The sequence below is a fragment of the Dryas octopetala genome, chromosome 3, assembly GCF_963921425.1.
Source record: "Dryas octopetala chromosome 3, drDryOcto1.1, whole genome shotgun sequence".
NCBI classification, from domain to species: domain Eukaryota; kingdom Viridiplantae; phylum Streptophyta; class Magnoliopsida; order Rosales; family Rosaceae; genus Dryas; species Dryas octopetala.
The window spans coordinates 20,648,267-20,666,716 of record NC_141368.1 but is presented as its reverse complement, the minus strand read 5'-3'; the positions used below and the strand labels follow the sequence as shown (position 1 = coordinate 20,666,716).

Below are 18,450 nucleotides of genomic sequence, written 5' to 3'. Positions count from 1 at the left end.
TTATAAAATCACAATACCCAACTCCTTTAATGTAATTTAAGATAGACAATTTAATTAAGGTTACTACAATTTATTCTGTACAAAAAAAAAAAGTTACTACAATTTATAGTTTTTTATTATTTTTAATTTGCAAACATTAAAGGTAAGAGAGAGTATTTTGAAAATGAATAAAAGTATAAAATGTATGGTCTAAATATCTTTAAGAATATTTGATTTATATTGTAAGAGAGAGTATTTTGAAAATGAATAATTCAGTGCTTAGCATGAAAACATCTTTATATCATATTTAGTGGATGTGTGCTTTGCATATGCATATGCATATGTGGGCACAGAATAATAAACCCACTGCATTCGCTAAAGACACCGAGCTATAATATAAAAACAGAAAACACTTATGCTTTTCCAAGTTGTTCAACTACTTCATTGAAATCCTATCGATCCTTTGCCAATAATCGAAGAGAAAAATTGCCTGACAAATTAAATACATGCATAGATGAAAAAAACCAAACATGAACACCAACAAGAGGAAGCTTCCTAGCAGCACCCACACCATGCATATGCTTAACCGTGTGGGACCTACTGCATTACCAAGGCAATTGCTATATAATCAATTGTAATCTTATGTGTTTGATCGGCTATTTGAAAAATTGGTTAGAATACTATTAAATTGAGCTATTACCAAGGCAATGCATTGCCAAGTTGAGCTATTAAATTGCTGGGTCAATAATGGCCAGCTGCAAGAGGCCTTAGTTTAAGCGTTAATCAAATAAGAAAAGACAGAAAGTAATTAAAAATTAGGCCAATAAGCTTCCTAGCACAAGCACAACCACCATATAAAACATTTTCTAGTCATCTACAAGACTACAACTAACAGCCCAAGTCAGTGTACTTGATCGAGCTATATAATCCTAAAACACTTTCACAAACTCCCCCCTTCTGCTATTTGCAAAAGTTAGAGAATACTTCTTTGAAATCATTTGCAAATTAAGAAGAGAAAAATGGCTGGAGCTTTGGTTGGAGAGGCTCTGCTCACTGCTTCCATCCAGGTGTTGTGTGACAGGATTGCTTCACGCAACTTCATCGACTTGTTTCAGAGGAAGAAGCTCGACGATTCACTCCTGAAGAAACTGGAGATCACACTGCTTGGCCTTTCTGCAGTGCTCAATGATGCAGAGGAGAAGCAAATTGTGAACCCTGCTGTGAGAAAGTGGCTTGATGAGGTCAAACATGCTGTCTTAGATGCAGATGACTTGCTGGATGAGATCAACACTGAGGCTTTGAGATGCAAGGTGGAAGCTGAATATGCTCAGACCCACAAATTCACCAAGGTGTTGAACTTCCTCTCTACTTCTCTTAATCCTGTTTATCAAAGCATGAATGTTAAGATAAGAGAGTTGTTTGAAAGATTAGAACTCCTTGCAAAACAGAAAGGTGTCCTTGGTCTGAGAGAAGTTGTTGGGGGGAAGGTTTCACAGAGAATTCCAACAACTTCCTTGGTTCATGAACCTTTTGTATATGGTAGGGATGGAGATAAAGAAAAGTTAGCAAAACTGTTGTTTTCAGATGATGCAAGCAGCAATGATGTGTCTGTCATCACCATAGTCGGAATGGGCGGGGTTGGTAAGACAACCCTTGCTCGGTCCCTTTACAATGATGGCAACGTGAAAGAGTATTTTACTCTTAAATCTTGGGCTTGTGTTTCAGAAGATTTTGATGTGGTTAGGGTAACTAAAACCCTTCTTCAGGAAGTCACTTCAAAGTCTTATGATATTATGGACTTGAATTTTCTTCAAGGTGAACTAAGGGAACAAGTAAGAGGAAAGAAATTTTTATTTGTATTGGATGACCTTTGGAATGAGAATTATATTGATTTGAATTGCCTCCAGGCTCCTTTTGCTTTTGGGGCAAGAGGAAGCAAGGTCCTTGTAACAACACGGAACGAAAATGTTGCATCTACCATCAACAATGTTCCTATTCAGTACTTGAAACCATTGTCGCATGAAGATTGTTGGTTGTTACTTGCAAAACATGCATTTGGAGATGAAACCCCTAGTGCACATCCAAACTTGGAAGAAATTGGCAAGCAAATTGCAGGTAAGTGCAATGGTTTGCCTTTAGCTGCAGAAACACTTGGAGGTTTGCTACGTTCCAAGAAGAAAGATTTAGAAGAATGGAATAGCATATTAAATAGCAATATTTGGGAGCTACCCTACAATAAAAGTAATATTCTTCCTGCTTTAGGATTGAGCTACCATTATCTCCCGGCCCATTTAAAACAATGTTTTGTTTATTGTTCAATTTTTCCGAAGGACTATGAATTCAAGAAGGAAGACGTAGTTTTACTTTGGATGGCTGAAGGTTTAGTTCCACAAGATGAGAATGCGAGTAAAATGGAAGAGGTGGCTAAGAGATACTTTGATCAATTATTATCACGATCACTATTTCAAAATTCCAGCAAATCAAGTTTCACAATGCATGATCTTGTTAATGACATGGCTGTCTTCATGGCCAAGGGATTTTGTTGCAGGTTAGAAGGGAGGGAATCACATGAAGTTCCCAAAACAAGTCGTCATTTATCATATGTTCAAGAAGCATTTGATACCGCTTCAAAATTTGAGCCATTATACAGGCTTAAGTGTTTGCGGACCTTCCTACCCATAAATTTGAGAACATATTGGCGACAATATTATGTAAGCAAAAGAGTTTCACATGAATTCTTGCCAACACAAAGATGTTTGCGGGTGCTGTCATTATCAAGATATATCAATATCAGTGAATTACCTAATTCTCTTGGTAATCTCATTCACTTATGCTACTTGGATCTTTCTTCTACTGCAATCAAAAGGTTACCTGATATAGTGTGTTCTCTATGCAATTTACAGACAATACTATTGTCATATTGTTCCTCTCTCAATGAATTGCCTAGAGATATGAGTAAATTAATTAATTTACGTCATCTTGATCTTCGTGGAACTAGAATAAAAGAGATGCCATTGCAAATGGGTAGACTAAAAAGTTTGAGAACATTGACTGCATTTGTTGTTGGAAAGTCAAGTGGGTCAAGCCTTACAGAGATGAGGGAGTTACGGTATCTTTGGGGAAGCCTTTCTATTCGAAAGCTGCAAAATGTAGTTGATGTTATGGATGCATTGCAGGCCAATTTGAAGGAAAAGAAAGATCTCAAGGAGTTGGTGTTGGAATGGGGTGAGGACACCAATGATCCCCAAAATGAGAGAGATGTACTTGAGAGGCTCCAACCTCCCATAAATTTAGAGAAGTTGACCATCAGATTTTATGGTGGAACTTGCTTCCCAAATTGGTTGGGAGACTCTTCCTATTCTCAAATACAATTCATGTGTCTCAGTGATTGTAGTTATTGTTTGTCCTTGCCACCACTTGGGAAGCTACCCGCTCTCAAAGAGCTTTCTATAAAAAGGATGAAATTTCTTACGACTATCGGTGCTGAGTTCTATGGCAATGGGTCTTCTCTAATATTTCAGCCGTTTCAATCTCTGGAGAAGCTAGAGTTTGAGGAGATGCTTGAATGGGAGGAATGGCAGCCAAGTGGAGGTGAATATCCAGATTTTCCTCGTCTCCAGGAGCTAATTTTAAACAAGTGTCCGAAGCTGAGAGGAAACTTGCCTAATCATCTTCCTTGCTTGGAAACACTTTCAGTGGAGGAGTGTGTGGTTCTATACGAAAGGGCCACTACAACCCTTAACATGGACTGCTTACAACAATGTTCTTTTGAAGAATTGAGCTTGGTTGGATGCCCGCATCTGTTATCATTACTAGGTCAGAGAACAGAGTACATGTCATCTCTTCGGAACCTTGAGATTCGAAATTTTGTTGATATAGAGTGCTTGCCCAAGCAACTGGTGCATAGCAGCAATTGTGTTGTACGCTTGACTCTCAAGAATTGTCCATCCCTGTTGTCGTTCCCTAGAGATGGTCTACCTACTACGTTGAAAACACTTCATATAACAAATTGTAGGAGATTAGAATTCCTACCTCATGAGATGATGGCCAAATTGACATCGCTTCGGGATTTGTACTTACATGACAGCTGTGATTCACTGAGGTCCTTCCCGTTGGGCATTTTTCCCAAACTTAGCCATCTTTTAATAAGGGGCTGTGTGAATCTGGAATCCCTTTCCATTGAAGGAGTTGATGAAAATCTCAACATCTTGCAAATCAGGGAGTGTCCAAATCTGGTCTCTTTTCCCCACGGAGGATTGCCCACTCCCAACCTGAATACATTTATAGTCGGTGGATGCAAGAATTTGAAGTCATTGCCCGAACGAATTCACACCCTCACCGCCCTTCAAGATTTGTACATACGGAATCTTCCAAATGTTGTGTCAATTGCAGAAGGGGGTTTGCCTCCCAACCTACGTTCATTGGAAGTTTCTGATTGTGACAGACTGAGGCCTTCAGCGGAGTGGGGTTTGCAAGGACTTGTCTCCCTTCAAAGACTCAAGATTCAAGGAACTGAGCATCTGTTGGAGACGTTGCTCAAGGAACAGCTGCTCCCTACCACTCTCAACACTCTTCTGATCTCTAAACAGAGTCTGAAATCTTTGAACGGAAAGGGACTTCAACACCTCACTTCTCTTCAAAGCCTAGTAATCTATGACTGTCCGAGTCTCGAATCCCTGCCAGGAGAGGGTTTGCCGGTGTCTCTTTCTCTTCTCGGAATCCACAGATGTTCTTCAACTCTGAAAAAAAGATACTGTGAAAATAAGACAGGAGAAGATTGGGGCAAGATAGCTCGCATTCCTTGCATACAGGTAGATGAGGAAGTGATCATATGAGCTCTCACAAAAAGTTCTGGTTTTCATTTCACTCTCAACTCTAAAACTAGAGTCGGGTATGTACCTACCACCCCACCGCTTGTTTTTCATCCATACTTTAATATTGTTTTCTGAGCTTTAGGCCTTCACTTCTGCAGAGAGCTAGAGAACTAACTGTGGAACTGCAAAGATAATTGTTGGTCTTTGAATGGAGAGGATTGACCCAAGATTGCTCACATCCCCTGCATTGGCCCTTACAATTTATCTGATTTTCATTCAGGTACCTCTTCTATTTTTAATTCTGCTACTTAAGTACTTTGATCTTTCAAATTCTTCCTTAATGGGATAGTTTACTCTACATAGATTGGACCAAGATAGTTTACTGTGAAAATAAGACAAGAGAAGATTGGGCCAAGATTATGCGCTTTCATTTCACCCTCAAGTCTCCAATCAATGTCAGGTATGTGATTTAATCCAATATTGTGGAGCAAGTAGCTACTTTTTTCCCTTCAAAATATTCATATATTTTAAAAATATATTTCGCTGGATATTTTAAAACCAATGTTATCCCCTGTATATTGTTTGAAGACAGAATTTAACACTTAGATCATATCATTCATTATTTCTTATCAATATTATAATATTGGTAATTATTTCCGAGTCTTTTGTAAAACCTGTCACATGCATCTGCAGAAACTTCCATGGAAACCAAATGAGTTTGAGATAAAAGAAATCTTAATCTAATTTTAATATTTTTTTCAATAATATAATCACAAAACTTAAACAAAACAAAGTTGAAAAATTGAACTGTGTGCTTGTGTTCTTGAGTTCTTGGCCCCACAAAATCACCAAAGTGCTTAATTTAAGCTGGCAATCTGTATTTTGAATTTTTCCTAACCTGTATATAACAAGTTAATTTTTGATTTGTGGTTGCTGCTTTCATGTTCATTTAGCAGTTTGCTAATTTATCTCTCAACTTTTCTGTTGCTAATATTTGCTGTCAGATTAAGAAAAGGGGTCATGAAGTGTTGTTAACATACCCTAAGGCTTAAGAAGAGGGCCAAAGTCATCCAATGAAACTTACTTGTAAGTCCTTTTGCAGTCTTATTATAATTTGAAGTTATTGGCTAATATATTTGAAAGAAATTGGGGTTTGTTTTCTCATTTGAGTTTAATTTTAGCTTCACTGATATTAATTATTTTCTTTTACTCTTCTTTAATCAGTCCTGGTGGATGGCTTACAGATATGTGCCAAGAGAGATGTGAAGTTAGGAAGAAGAAAGGTACTAATTAAGAAGGTACTTGGATTAGACTTTGTCTGATTTGCAGCATCCTTTTCTTCTAATTTTTTATTTTTTTGGGCTATAAGCATTCACATTTTTATGTTTGGTTAATAGCTTTTTCCTTTGAGTGATGCAGAGACCAGGAGGATTGAAGGCCATGGGGAGCATGGAAAGCAACCCAGAGTGTTTCGAATTTGAATTTTGCTGAAGCAAAAGACAGTTTTCTCTGTGACTCTATGGAAGAAGATAATGGAGGACAAGAGCCAATATGGAGGACAAGAGCTGAAAGAAACTTGCTGATACAGCATGGAAACGTTGCTCAGAAACAGCTGCTTCCTACCACTCTCAACTCTCTTGAAATCTCTCCACTGAATCTGAAATCTTTAATGGAAAGGGACTTCAACATCTCACTTCTGTTCAAAAGCTAAATATTAGAAGGTGTGACCGTCACGATTTCCTGCCAGGAGTGGATTTTCCAGCATCTCAAAGGCTAGATATTGATGAGTGCCCGACTCTGGAATTCCTGCCAGGAGAGGGTTTTCCAGCATCTCTTTCTTTTCTTCCTTGAAGTAAATATACCTTGAAAATAAAACGGGAGAAGATTGGAACAAGATAGCTGGCATTCCTTGCATAAAGATAGATAAGGAAGTGATTATATGAGCTCTCACAAAAAGTTCCAATTGTCATTTCACTCTCAACTACCTAATCAGGATCAGGTACCCATATGAGCTTGTTTTTTATTTTTATTTTTTTTATCTGTTAAATGAGAGCTATATGGGAAATAGGTAGTGTAGTCCAATATGGTGGATTCAATGCAGCTACTTTTTCCAACAAAATACTTGTATATTTTCAAAATATATTTCGCTGCTTTTCCAAGAATTTACTTTCAAAGTATATTTTGTGTGTTCTTGTACAATCTTGGACTTGATACTGGGAATTAGGTTTGCAACAATTTCTTTTCAATAAAGCTATTGAAATCTTTTTTTTTTTTTTTTTTTTTTTTATTCTCTAAGATCAATCTATCAATTCTAATTTCTTCTTCTTTGCATTTAGGATACTTGGTTGAGCTGAGATACATAAAATAGCTTTGAGAAGACATAGGCTTTTCACAATTTGATGTGGAATAGAAGTGTAAGAAAACACATGAAGGTAAAGCTCTATGTATAATTTCTGAAGGACTCTGAAATTTTGGCTTTAGCAAAAATTACAGTTGCCATTTACTATTTTTCTATAAGATTTTGGCCATTCTTTAAATCCTTTCTTGTTTTATGGGCAGATATCAATATTGGGGGTCTCTAAACCATGCAACTGTCTTCTAATATTACACTTTGAGGCTTTAGGGTACGTTATTTGAGGTGCTAGTTCTGAAATCATGATATAGAGTGGTCTTAAACTCTGAATGGACATTCGGTAATTCTTTCCAGTACATTATTCAATGAACTTTGTGTCATGCATGAAGGAAGCTTCAAATTTTCTTGCCAATTTTCCTTATGAGGTTTTGTGGAGCTACCAGCTACTTTTCCAATATATTGTCAAAATATATTTTGCTGCTTTTCCAAGAATTTAAAAGTATGTAGCACTTCTCTTTAGTTGATCACTGTGGCAGATGAACTTTACTTTAGTTGTTCTTTCTTTCTCATCAGCATTACTCCTAAAAGAACTGAAGATGGGATCTCTCTTTCTTTTTTTTACATTGATTATATGATATAAAGAAAAGGTCCAGATTGTCAAACTGGCATGCATAATAAAGTGAATAGCTCATGTAATTTGATGATTCCAATTTCAGTCCAAACTCAAGCACCTAGATGTGTACAAAAACACCTATGTAGAAGTTCTGATGGTTCATTTTAAGCCTTAACACTTGATAATTGAATGTACATCATTTGGTGTCATCCCTTCTCTATATCTTGTTTATGTCTGTGTTTAATTGTTCCATGTCTGTCTTCTTGTACAATGTAATACTTGTTAGTGGGAACTAATTTTTAGCTACAAGAACTAGGTTTCGTTAAAGCTGTTAATCAGTTTGCACGTTTTCTTCGATCAATCAGAATTTTCATCATCTTTGCATTAGGATATTGTTATGTAAGATTGTGGTCCTACAACTTGTACGACCACAATTTTACATAACGACAGTGAATTGTACGGTACAATTATTTGAATTCTTTCTTCTTAATAGGCAGAGGTCTGTTTTGGAGACCTCTAAGCAGTGCTAACTTTGTCAGCTAATATTACATTTGATGCTTGAAGGGTTTGTTATTTGTCAGCTAATACGAATATTGAGTGGTCTGAAATTCGGAATGGACTTTCAGCAATATTTCGATCCCTTATTTAATGAATTTTATGTCATGCATAGGTCTAACGTGAAGGAAGCTCCAACATTGTTTTTGGGCTGCAATTAGTGGATTTTTGTTGCTGTCGTCTCTGTGGTACCCATCTCGCAAAGAACTCATTGCCTCTTGGATGGACTATAACTTGCAAACACTGCCCACTCCCACACTTTCAAGAGGAGGGTCTTTTGGCTACCACTCCTACCTCTCTTACCATCATTTCTCAAAACATTGGATAACAAGAGATCCTCCATGAATCTTCAAATATGTAGTGATTTGTGAGTGCCTCAGTTTACAGTCAATTCCAGAAGGTGTCGAAAGAAAGGTGCCAAAGGGTGAAAGGAGACGACTGGTCCAAGACTGCTCATATCCCCTGCATTGGCATTGATGGGAACTTGATTTCATTTACTATATCTAAGACAAATACACCAGCCTTGTCCTTACAATCATCTAATTTTTAATCAGGTACCTCTTCTATTGTTAATTCTGATACTTAAATCACTTTAATAGCTTTGCCCTTGTTAATTTTTTCTTTCCTCTCATTCCAATTCTTTTCTTAAAGTCCAGTGTTGCCAAAGAAGAGTTTGTAGGTATGCAGGTCTGTCTTAAGTGCTTTATGCAGATCCACATTGTTTTTTTATTCTTCCATTTGAGTATCAGATACAATCTTAGTGATGGTTATGAGATTTTAATGTCTAATATGACAGGATTCCAATTCTCATAAAATGGGGCTTCAGCATTATTAGTGGTTTGATTATCCGTTCATTAGTTGGTGGAGTGAAATTTGCTAGCAGACTCTGTTTTTGAATTCCCTGTAGCAGCAGAAAAAAAATACATTTGGAAACTTTGACACCAAAGAATCATCCAGAGATTCTTATACATAAGTCCTTTTGTGATGCTTATAATTTGAAGTTATTGGCTAATATATTTGAAAGAAATTGGATTTATTTTCCCCAACTGCCTTAGTTTTAGCTTATATGATATTGATCTTTTATTCTCTCCTTTTGTTTGGGTGGGTGCTAATTGGTCAGTCCTGGTGCATGAAGTTAGGAAGAAGAAAGGCACTGTCCGATTGCGGCATTCACATTTTCTTATATGGTTTGTTGATTTTTTGTTTGGGTAATGCAGAAAAGGGAGCATGGAAAGCGACTTAGAATGGAAGATGTAATTCATACTGAATTTTGCTGAAGCAAAAGACAGTTTTCTCTATTCTCAATGGAAGAAGATAATGGAGTGGTGGCTTTTCGATTGAAAAATTATAGGCTTTTCAATGAATTTTGCTAATGGAGTTGTTTCAAGCAAAATATTAGAGATCAGTTACAAGCCCCATAAAATGAAGAAGCAAATCTGGACAACATCTCTGCCAATGTGACTGAAAGAAGAATGGTAAAACAGTACAGCTGCCATTTGTATAGAATATTTATAAGAAACGTTGCAATTTACAAAGAACATAGTTTTTTTTTTGGTTTACTTTTCTCTTTACAGTTTGTGTTGACCAGTATTTCTTATAATTTATATGATCAACCGTGATTTCATATAATTAGATCTTCCTCTTCTGTATTTCCTCTCACTGATTGATTGTGCCTCTGGTCCTCTCCATAAGTACAATTGGGGGAAAAAAATAAAAGCATACCCAATAAACACAAAGATTTCGACACTCACGTGACTAAAGATCTGGCATATCACCTGCCACATATAATGTGGTTCACTCATGTGACTTGAGATGTTCCTTTATCATTATCATTTCTCATTTCTTTCTTTGTTTGCTTTGCTCTTCTTCATTGTTCAAGATAACACATTCGTCTTATAAAAATTGGCAAGACAATTAATTTATTGAAAGAGAAATTCAGAGGATGGATGTACAAATCGAGGAAATCAGCCAAGATATCAAAATTCGGTGAGATGAGATGATTTTTGTTTACACATTTGTCTTTGAGAAATTGGCAAATTTGCTCCCGGGCTAAATAGTAGCACCCTGTCTTTATTTTCTGTCAGAACTTCTGAAAACTTCAAATACATAATACGATAAATAAGTTTAAACTATAATTAGAAGAAGACAAAGACGGTGATGTCCAGCCTGGACATGACATAAATTTATGACGAGAAAGTACAAGTACAACAAATGATGAGAATCAGGGTCAAAACCGTTGCTCCAAATAAATTGAAAATGATCGAGTCTAGAATCATAGATACTTGGCCAACCAAGGTAGCTCCTTGCTGTCCTTCAGTGCAAATGCCACATCGTCACTGAAACAGAGCCCATATAAACTCATATCAGATCAAGAAATGGTCCAAAGTTTTCTGATAAAACCTCAAATTTCAAAGTAGCTTTCACTTTTGGATTAGGGTTGAGGGGAATTCTAATAAAAATCGGTAGCTGCAGTTTTGGGAGAGAGGGATGAACCTATTGTGGTCGCGGTATAACACAATAAGTTCAGTATATGCAAGATGCTCCCTTAGATGTATAAATTGACAACTGGTATGATACAATTAGTAAGATATGCAAAACCGGTGGAAAACCAAGTCTAATAATCAGTTGCTGCAAGGACTTGACACTTGAAGGGGAACAAACCTTGGAAAGTTGAGCTGCAACTTCTGCAACCTATGCTTTTCTCCTGATTGACATAAGATTATTCTGCATTCACCAAGCTTACAACTGCCAAAACAATAAAACCAAGAAATCATATTATTTAGTATCATTTCCAGAAATTACCCTCTAAGCGTTCTCACTATATCTATTCTTTAAATAAAATATTAGCCTGTTCCAAATACTCACTACAGCCACAATTGAAAACCAAGGACGTGAATTAAAGTAAAGCCATTTAACTTGCACCTTACATCCACCTCAGAGAGAAAATAAAATGAAAAGGGACCATCACTTAAAGTCTTGAACCAATATATTATATGCAAAATTGCAAAAGCAATTAAAACACTTATCTTACATGTCACCAAGGAAAATAGAATTCTACTTTCACCATTGTTTCCAAATGACATACCTACAAATAGGCTTAGATTAAGATAACAACTTTGTAAAATCCCAAATGTTTTCTTAGTCAAAAGCCAAACACAGTGCAGTTTTTCAAGGCCAAAACACTCCCATTTAACAAGACAAAAAGAATTAACAGAAAAGATAAATAGACTACGTTTCTCCATATATATATATATAGAAATTAATATTATAACGCATCTTACCCAATTTTTAATAGTGTGTCATGTCCAGGAAATGATTCTCCGTTACTTGTACAGAGACAAGAGATTGCCATTGCTAACTGCAATCCAAAACATAACTTCAATAAAAACACTATTGCATCACAACTTAATTTTAAACCTCCAGTAGTAGAAGTAAACAGTGAAGGGCACCAGAGAAAGTGGTAAACCAAAATCAAAATACTCTGGCTTCTACTTGAGATGCACTGTTGGGAAGGAGAATAGTATTTTATTGGTCATCATGTCAATCGTCAAAGTTTCTTGTCTAATAATTATCACCTTCTGTGTTAAATACTAAAATTTAATACAAAGAATTCTGAATGCGCCGAACAAAAAAGTAAATACACAAATCATCAGGGAAGCTTGAGAAGTTCACCTTTTCGAAAGTAGTTTCACCCATTCCTGTTTTATAGAGTTCATGCACCATAGCAGTCAAAAAGATTTTGCTCAGTTTTGAACAAGTTTTCATCACCTGTAAAGGAAAAGAAAAGGAAGAATGAACATTAATATATATCTCAAGAAAGTATAAAAATTAATTTCCATGTTCCAGATGCAACATAATAAATAAAACTTCATTTCACCCCAAAAAAACTAGAAATGACTGGGGCTAGAAACTTAATAAAGTAGTATTGAGTTAAATCTTATCTGTGCACAAATTCACCCAAAAAAAAAAAAAAAAGGAGAAAAAAACTTGAAACCAGCACCATTGATTCAGTTTTTAATGATTTCAGATAATTTGCTCCTGTAAGCCATTTATTCACAAGCTATGTTCCTTACAAGAGTGGCAGCTACATAAGATATAAAAAACGCCAATTGCCACCACTTTTGCAATGCTGGAAGATCAATTCTTAACTGCCACCATTTTCATCTCTTTTTTCAGCACCATTAAAAATGTGCGGCCATCTCGATCTCCATTTATCTAATGTTAGGATAGCATATTATGCAATAGTCACTGTTTATTCAAGAGCATTGGTTCCCTCTTCTGAGAAATAACATAACATTAAAATAAATGAAGTTTCAACTTTCAACCACAGATAAAATAAGTATATTTATTATCAACATAAGATATAATTTGACTCACTTGAATATGAGGTGCCTGGAACATTTCTTGTATGGCTGCTTCAACCTCTGCCATACCAACAAGTGTTTCTCCTGCAAAGTGGATACATAAAATGACACGAAATGAAGCTGCAGGAACAAGAAAATAACACTTCTAACAAGCAAGCACATATTTTTGAAGCTACATGAGATGTTGGTGTTTTCTCATACCAATGCAGCAACAGAGTACATATTTGAAACTTCAGGTTACAAGAAAGAAGAAAAGTTAATAATTCTAATTCTTTGGTTTAAAGAAGAGCTTCATTTGTAAAGCAATGAGAAAGCTATTGAATTAACTTAACAGGCAGGCAAAAAAAAAGAATTCAAGTAAAAATTGCTGTGTATTGATGGAAAAGAAATTGCATGTGTCAAATGGACTAGAGAATGATTAGGTATCAAAATTTGAATATTTGTAGATGAGGAATAATAAGCACTTACTAGTTCTATGTGGTGATAAAACAAAAATTGGTGGAGATTTTCAGATAAAATGGTACAAAACCACACAAAAAAAAAAAAAAAAAAAAGGGATGTTCCATTTGGTATTTAAAGTAGATCTTCCATGAAACTAGCTCTAATCATAGGACAGTTGATTTTTTTTTTTTTTTTCCAATGAAAGGAAAAGTTCAATTTTTTTTTTCTTCCTTTTTTGAGAAGAAAGGAAAAGTTAAATAGGAGACCAAACTTGAACAAATTTACAATGCTTCAATATTTTAGACCATGGTGTTAAAAAAATATGAGATTGGACACACAAAGGGTCAATACTCTGAGAAAGTCCCAATATGGGGATGGTGGAGGGGAGAGGCATAGCCAGAATTTCCTTGAGCAAGAGCTGGTATATTTCTAGAAGCAAATAATTCAAACTTCAATGCCCCACTGAACACCTAATATGAGCCTTTTATCTAAAATGGACGAAAATCATGACTGTACAAAGTAATTCAGATTTCTAACTCTTGCACATGAATAGTTTATATCTTCCCAGTTCTAGTAATCATTGGAAGAAGCGGTTTTCAAGTAGAAAGGTAATAATCACAATAAGTAGTCTTTACTACCCCACTATCAAGTGATGATCATGGAAGTTTAAATACAATCATCTCATGTTTTGTTGATGTGGTCAGGTGAAATGGGAAACTACGATTTAGAACTGGATTTGGACAAAATGAAGGCAACCGGTCATAATAAATAGGCTAACAATAGCTAACAGAGTTTGAAGGTGTGAAATATGATTAGAAGCAAAACATTCTCTTTTTTTGTTTTTTTGTTTTTTTTTGGTAAACAAATGAATACATTAACCAAGAGGACAAAAAACAAGGACAAGCCAAAACAGGCCATAAAACCAGCACAAAAGCCAGTCCACGTGGAAAAAACCCAGCTAACAACAAGCCAAAGCCAAAAACAAACAACATGACCCAAACTAAACCAAACAAGCAGGCATGCAACCCTAAAAAAAATTACAACACACAAAGGAGCTAGACTAGCTCACACGAAACAAAAGAAGCAACATGACAAACAGGACTAAACTAAACAGCAAAATGTACATCCCATTTTTGGGCAATTGCAAGACTGGTAGGAGAAGGCTTGGGGCAATTGCACTAAAAACTTACCAAACATGGTGATACAATTTAAACAGTCGTTTGAATCAAGTAATGATCATTCAAATCTAGTTTCCTAATTTACAGCATTTTGTGATGGAGTCGGTCTGGAAAATCAGTTGTCAAAGTTTGTATACCTTGAGAAGCATTATTGGGAGCTGAGGTTAATTTCTTTAATTGATAATCTGTGATTTCTGCGGCACGCCTACATATCTCCAATGCACGACGGGCATCTCCTGAAATAGCTGCTACCTGAATATGTGTTCAAATAATATCAAAGACGTACACAGTGCGAGCATCCACTATGGCCAACTAATAAAGAGAGAAACAAAAGTTAAAATTCATGATGAAACAGATAAGATACAACTTACCTTTCTGGAAGCAAATTCTTTAGCTTGTTTTTCAAATGCATTAATTCCTTTAAGGTGACTCGAAATGATTTCTTGAAGCTGCTGGTAATTATAGGGACCAAAGCGGAGCCTTTGGATTCCCATACGACTTGAAATACAAGGAAGCAACTTCTCTGAAAGATCCATGGTATTGGCTATGCCTGAATATATATATCACAAAGAGGTTAATGTTGCAGTCATCAATGATCTCATCATCGTCATCATTGTTTCTAGTAGAACCATTTTCCTTTTTCCTTTTTTGGTATTCAAGAATCCCTTAATCTCAGAAAAGAAACATCATTGTGTGCTGAAAGAATGCAATCATCATTCAATAAGGAAGGAGACCTATTGAAGAGAAAAGTATACCTATTACAACTAAATTTGAGTGTGGCTTATTAGGCCAGTCAAGAATGTTGTAAAGAACCTGAAACCAAGAAGGGACTACAAGTATGAGAACTATGTATACTTAACAAATATTCATAGTAAAACTTTGCATATTTTATATAACACATGACTGGAATAGTTGTTAGCAAATTCACATCCCAAAATGCACAGGGTACCAACTGAGAAAATGGGTTACCGATTGGTTTCTAATCACAAGAAGATCAAGTTCATCAATAAGAAGAATACAAGGCTTGTCATCTCCTTTGCCAATTTTCTTTCCATCAGAAAATCGCTCATTTAGCAAGTGAAGAGCCTTTTTCGAACTAACTCTGTACCCACTTAATGCTTCGTATATAACCTGTGCAAACACAAGGGTATTACAGGGCTACAATGGCATGCCATCATGATAAGCATAGAGCATCAAATTTAAATGTAATTTTACCTGATAGATATTCTCTGGTGATGCCAACTTTAGACCATTTATCTCCACAAAACAGTAGGGTCTTATACCTCCTGCATCAACTTCAGACCTTAGATTCCTCATTACTATCAATACACTCATTCTCTGCAGTTATACAAAGATAATGGAAGGAATAAGTAAATTTCAGTTCATGCAAGAAAAGTACAAAAATGAAATCTATAGACTATCTGAATCAACGTAGCTATCTGTCAATAAACAAAATCAACAGATTTTACCTTGCCAGTTCCAGGAACGCCATGAATGTACAGAAAACATCCCAGACATTTATCATCAGAGATGGCACCTTTGATAAATGCAATTATCTCCAACATTTCTCTACATAAAAGCAGGTCTACATGATTAAAATGTTAAAATAATGCACATCAAAGAAAACTTTTAATGGACTGATTCTCACATACTTATCCCTGCAAGGTAAAGACTTTGGCAATGATGACAACAGAAGTGTTGCCTTTGCTCTCTCAAGAGCAGTCTGTTTGTGGCATCTTACATGCTCTGGGATTTTCTTCATTCCTATCTTTTGAAGTCCAAAAAACCGCCCCTTCCGTGAATTCTGTACATACATAATTGACTACTTTAATTTTGGGCAGAAAAAAAACTAAAACCACAAATATGAGAACGAAAGTAGTGTCCATACTGCAGCCAACTCATGAGTTCGAGATGGTTTATCTAGTATATTTTTGACGCTCTCCTCTTCATAGTCCATGTCTTCTTCTGCATCAAAGTCTACTTCTCTGCAAAGTTTCCAGTCTTCATCACTTCCAGCTTCATCATCATCCTACCAAATGGTTAAAAACCCATAAATTTAGACTGAATTTTTACTCCATCTGGAATTTTGCAGAATTTCCAAATACTGATTCTGATTTCATGAAAGGCTTACCTCTTCACCATCATCAATTTCAGCAAGACGCTTGAAACTGTGCCAATGGATATTCATATTCACATAAAAAAACATCATCTCCTTCATTTGCTTTGGCATATTCCTTAGGGTTCATGACAAAACAATGTCGAAGAACAGATTCCATCTGTGAAAATATGAATTAGCACAGTTATGAACTTAAGGATGAAAAGTTCTACCTCTTTTCAACATAATATCTTATTCATAATCGAGAGAATATTAATCATCAAAACAATAGTTCAAAATAATTTAACTATATAAATGAAAAGATGCTACAGAGAATGATGTTTTAAAGAGAAATGGCATGTATAACCTTTCATATGTGAAAATCCATGCATCATCGCCCAATTTATAAAACTCATGCAGACTCAACTCCATTGAGAACTAAGAATTAATCCTATTTCTTCAGGTTTGGCTATATCACATGAACAATGATACATATTTTTGTCAATTTCTTTTTGCTTCTTTTTGTTTTACCCTTATGCCAAACATATCCCATAAATTTTTCGTTTTCTTCTTTTTTTTAGTTGCTCTTTTTAACAATTTTAAGAATTTATTAGCGACAGAAATTCACATTCACATATACATCATTACTAAGAGAAACAAAATAAACAATTGAATAGAACAAGTAGGATGTCACCATTTCTTACATGTGATTCTGACAAAATTATTCTTTCATGCAGGACAATCACTGTGTCCCATAATTGAAAAATTTATTCAAACCTTTCTCTGAAATGAAACAATCATAGTTATAATCATTTCTTCGATAAGTAAATGAACAATTAGGATATATTATCTATCACCTCAATGTCAGCAAAATCATTTGTGCGATAAATCTCTCTCCTCAAATTATGTGGTTGTCTTCCTGCTGCAGTCTCTTCGGGAATTATATACCAACGTACCCAACACCAATAGCTACCATCCACTTCTTTCCATATACTGCACACCTCCAAAAACAAAAATTACCAAAATCCAAATGCATTATAACCAAAACAACAAAAGCACACATCATTTCAAAATTAAATCAAAATAAACATCCACCTCTTGATGCGGGCAGCCCATAGATCGCTGGAGAGAAGCTTCTCCCTCAACGTTCTAACCCGTTTCTTCCCATGTGGAGGTGTTGGAAGCTTGACCTCTTTACCCAATTTGTGAGCCTGGCAAAACCCGCAAATCCAATCTCCTTGAGGAACCCCTTTCAAAGGAGGTTTCAAGCATTTCAAATGAAACCCACCTAAACAATCATCACACTCAACCATCACAGCTTTCCCAGACTTAAAGCACACCCTGCATTCCTCCACTACAACCACTTCATCATCAGAGCTTGCATCATCTCTCCTGTTCACATATACATCATCCCCAACCTCAAACTCTCCCCCACCATACACCACCTTTTTGTAAAGCACCTTTCTCTTCGATACCGCCCAACTCTTGTTCTTCTTCTCGAAATTCACAGTTTTCGAAGCTGTAGACGGTATAACCACCACCGTCTTCTAGCGGGCCCTCTTCCTCTTCTTTGTCTCCGATTGCTCCGGTGACACGGGAGAGAATGCAAGTTCAACCTGGGTCAAATTTCCCTCCTCTTTATGCTTCTTCGACTTCTCACCCTTGTCAGCAGATTTTGGGGTTTTCGCAATTTCCACCATTTTTTCTTTCAACGTCGTCTTTGCCGAATCTGAATGTTCAAAATGTAGCGAGGCTCGGCGTGCCGATCGGCGAGGGGTGAGGCCTTGTGGAGTTGGAGGAGAGAGAAAAGGCATTGTGGGTCTGCGGGTTTTGGCCCAATCATTTCGCAATTCACTGATTGATCTTTGAGGTGTGGCACCATCATTCAACATCTTCTTCTTTACCGAATCTTCCGAAAGCTTCTGAGGGGTCTCCGCCATGATTGTACAGACGGAGGTACAGCGATGGCAACCAAGCCTTAGGGTTTGACTGTTACTCGCAATTCAAAGAGTGAGTCAGTGAGGACGGGAAAATGTAAGAAACCAAGACAGCACTCGC

The 18,450-nt window shown here is 36.3% G+C and overlaps 1 protein-coding gene, 1 non-coding gene and 2 pseudogenes across 15 annotated transcripts in view; 2 read left to right on the top strand and 2 right to left on the bottom strand.

The window, feature by feature from the left end:
- The window catches only part of LOC147291711 (putative disease resistance RPP13-like protein 1), a 48,006-nt gene extending 40,558 nt beyond the window's left edge, over positions 1–7,448 (top strand). The window contains exon 5 of the mRNA XM_086237272.1: positions 7,353–7,448. The gene's annotated coding sequence lies outside the window, so the exon portion shown is untranslated. The remainder of the gene's footprint in view (positions 1–7,352) is intronic.
- Positions 909–18,450, top strand: part of LOC147291707 (putative disease resistance RPP13-like protein 1 pseudogene) — a 54,574-nt pseudogene continuing 37,032 nt past the window's right edge. Inside the window, exons 1-11 of one of the 12 annotated variants that reach the window (XR_015121247.1) lie at positions 909–4,870; positions 4,952–5,073; positions 5,157–5,253; positions 5,798–5,879; positions 6,018–6,091; positions 6,213–6,792; positions 7,130–7,225; positions 7,353–7,417; positions 8,430–8,868; positions 8,966–8,993; positions 9,111–9,314. The product of XR_015121247.1 is annotated as a putative disease resistance RPP13-like protein 1 pseudogene, transcript variant X3 (transcript). Of the gene's footprint in view, positions 4,871–4,951; positions 5,074–5,156; positions 5,254–5,797; positions 5,880–6,017; positions 6,092–6,212; positions 6,793–7,129; positions 7,226–7,352; positions 7,492–8,252; positions 8,284–8,429; positions 8,869–8,965; positions 9,315–9,531; positions 9,936–18,450 lie in introns of those variants that run through there. The other 11 variants (XR_015121250.1, XR_015121248.1, XR_015121246.1 and 8 more) reach the window with 11 other exon arrangements.
- LOC147291709 (origin of replication complex subunit 1A-like) lies at positions 10,261–18,376 on the bottom strand (annotated as a pseudogene). The gene is made up of 16 exons (XR_015121263.1): positions 17,488–18,376; positions 17,250–17,385; positions 16,429–16,573; positions 16,186–16,326; positions 15,950–16,101; positions 15,767–15,866; positions 15,513–15,635; positions 15,267–15,428; positions 15,053–15,110; positions 14,669–14,847; positions 14,435–14,549; positions 12,692–12,762; positions 11,987–12,082; positions 11,596–11,672; positions 10,976–11,059; positions 10,261–10,650 (listed from the first exon to the last, which is right to left on the bottom strand). The product of XR_015121263.1 is annotated as an origin of replication complex subunit 1A-like (transcript).
- On the bottom strand, positions 16,444–16,516 carry LOC147291710 (small nucleolar RNA snoR28). The gene has a single exon (XR_015121587.1). It is a non-coding gene; the product is annotated as a small nucleolar RNA snoR28 (small nucleolar RNA).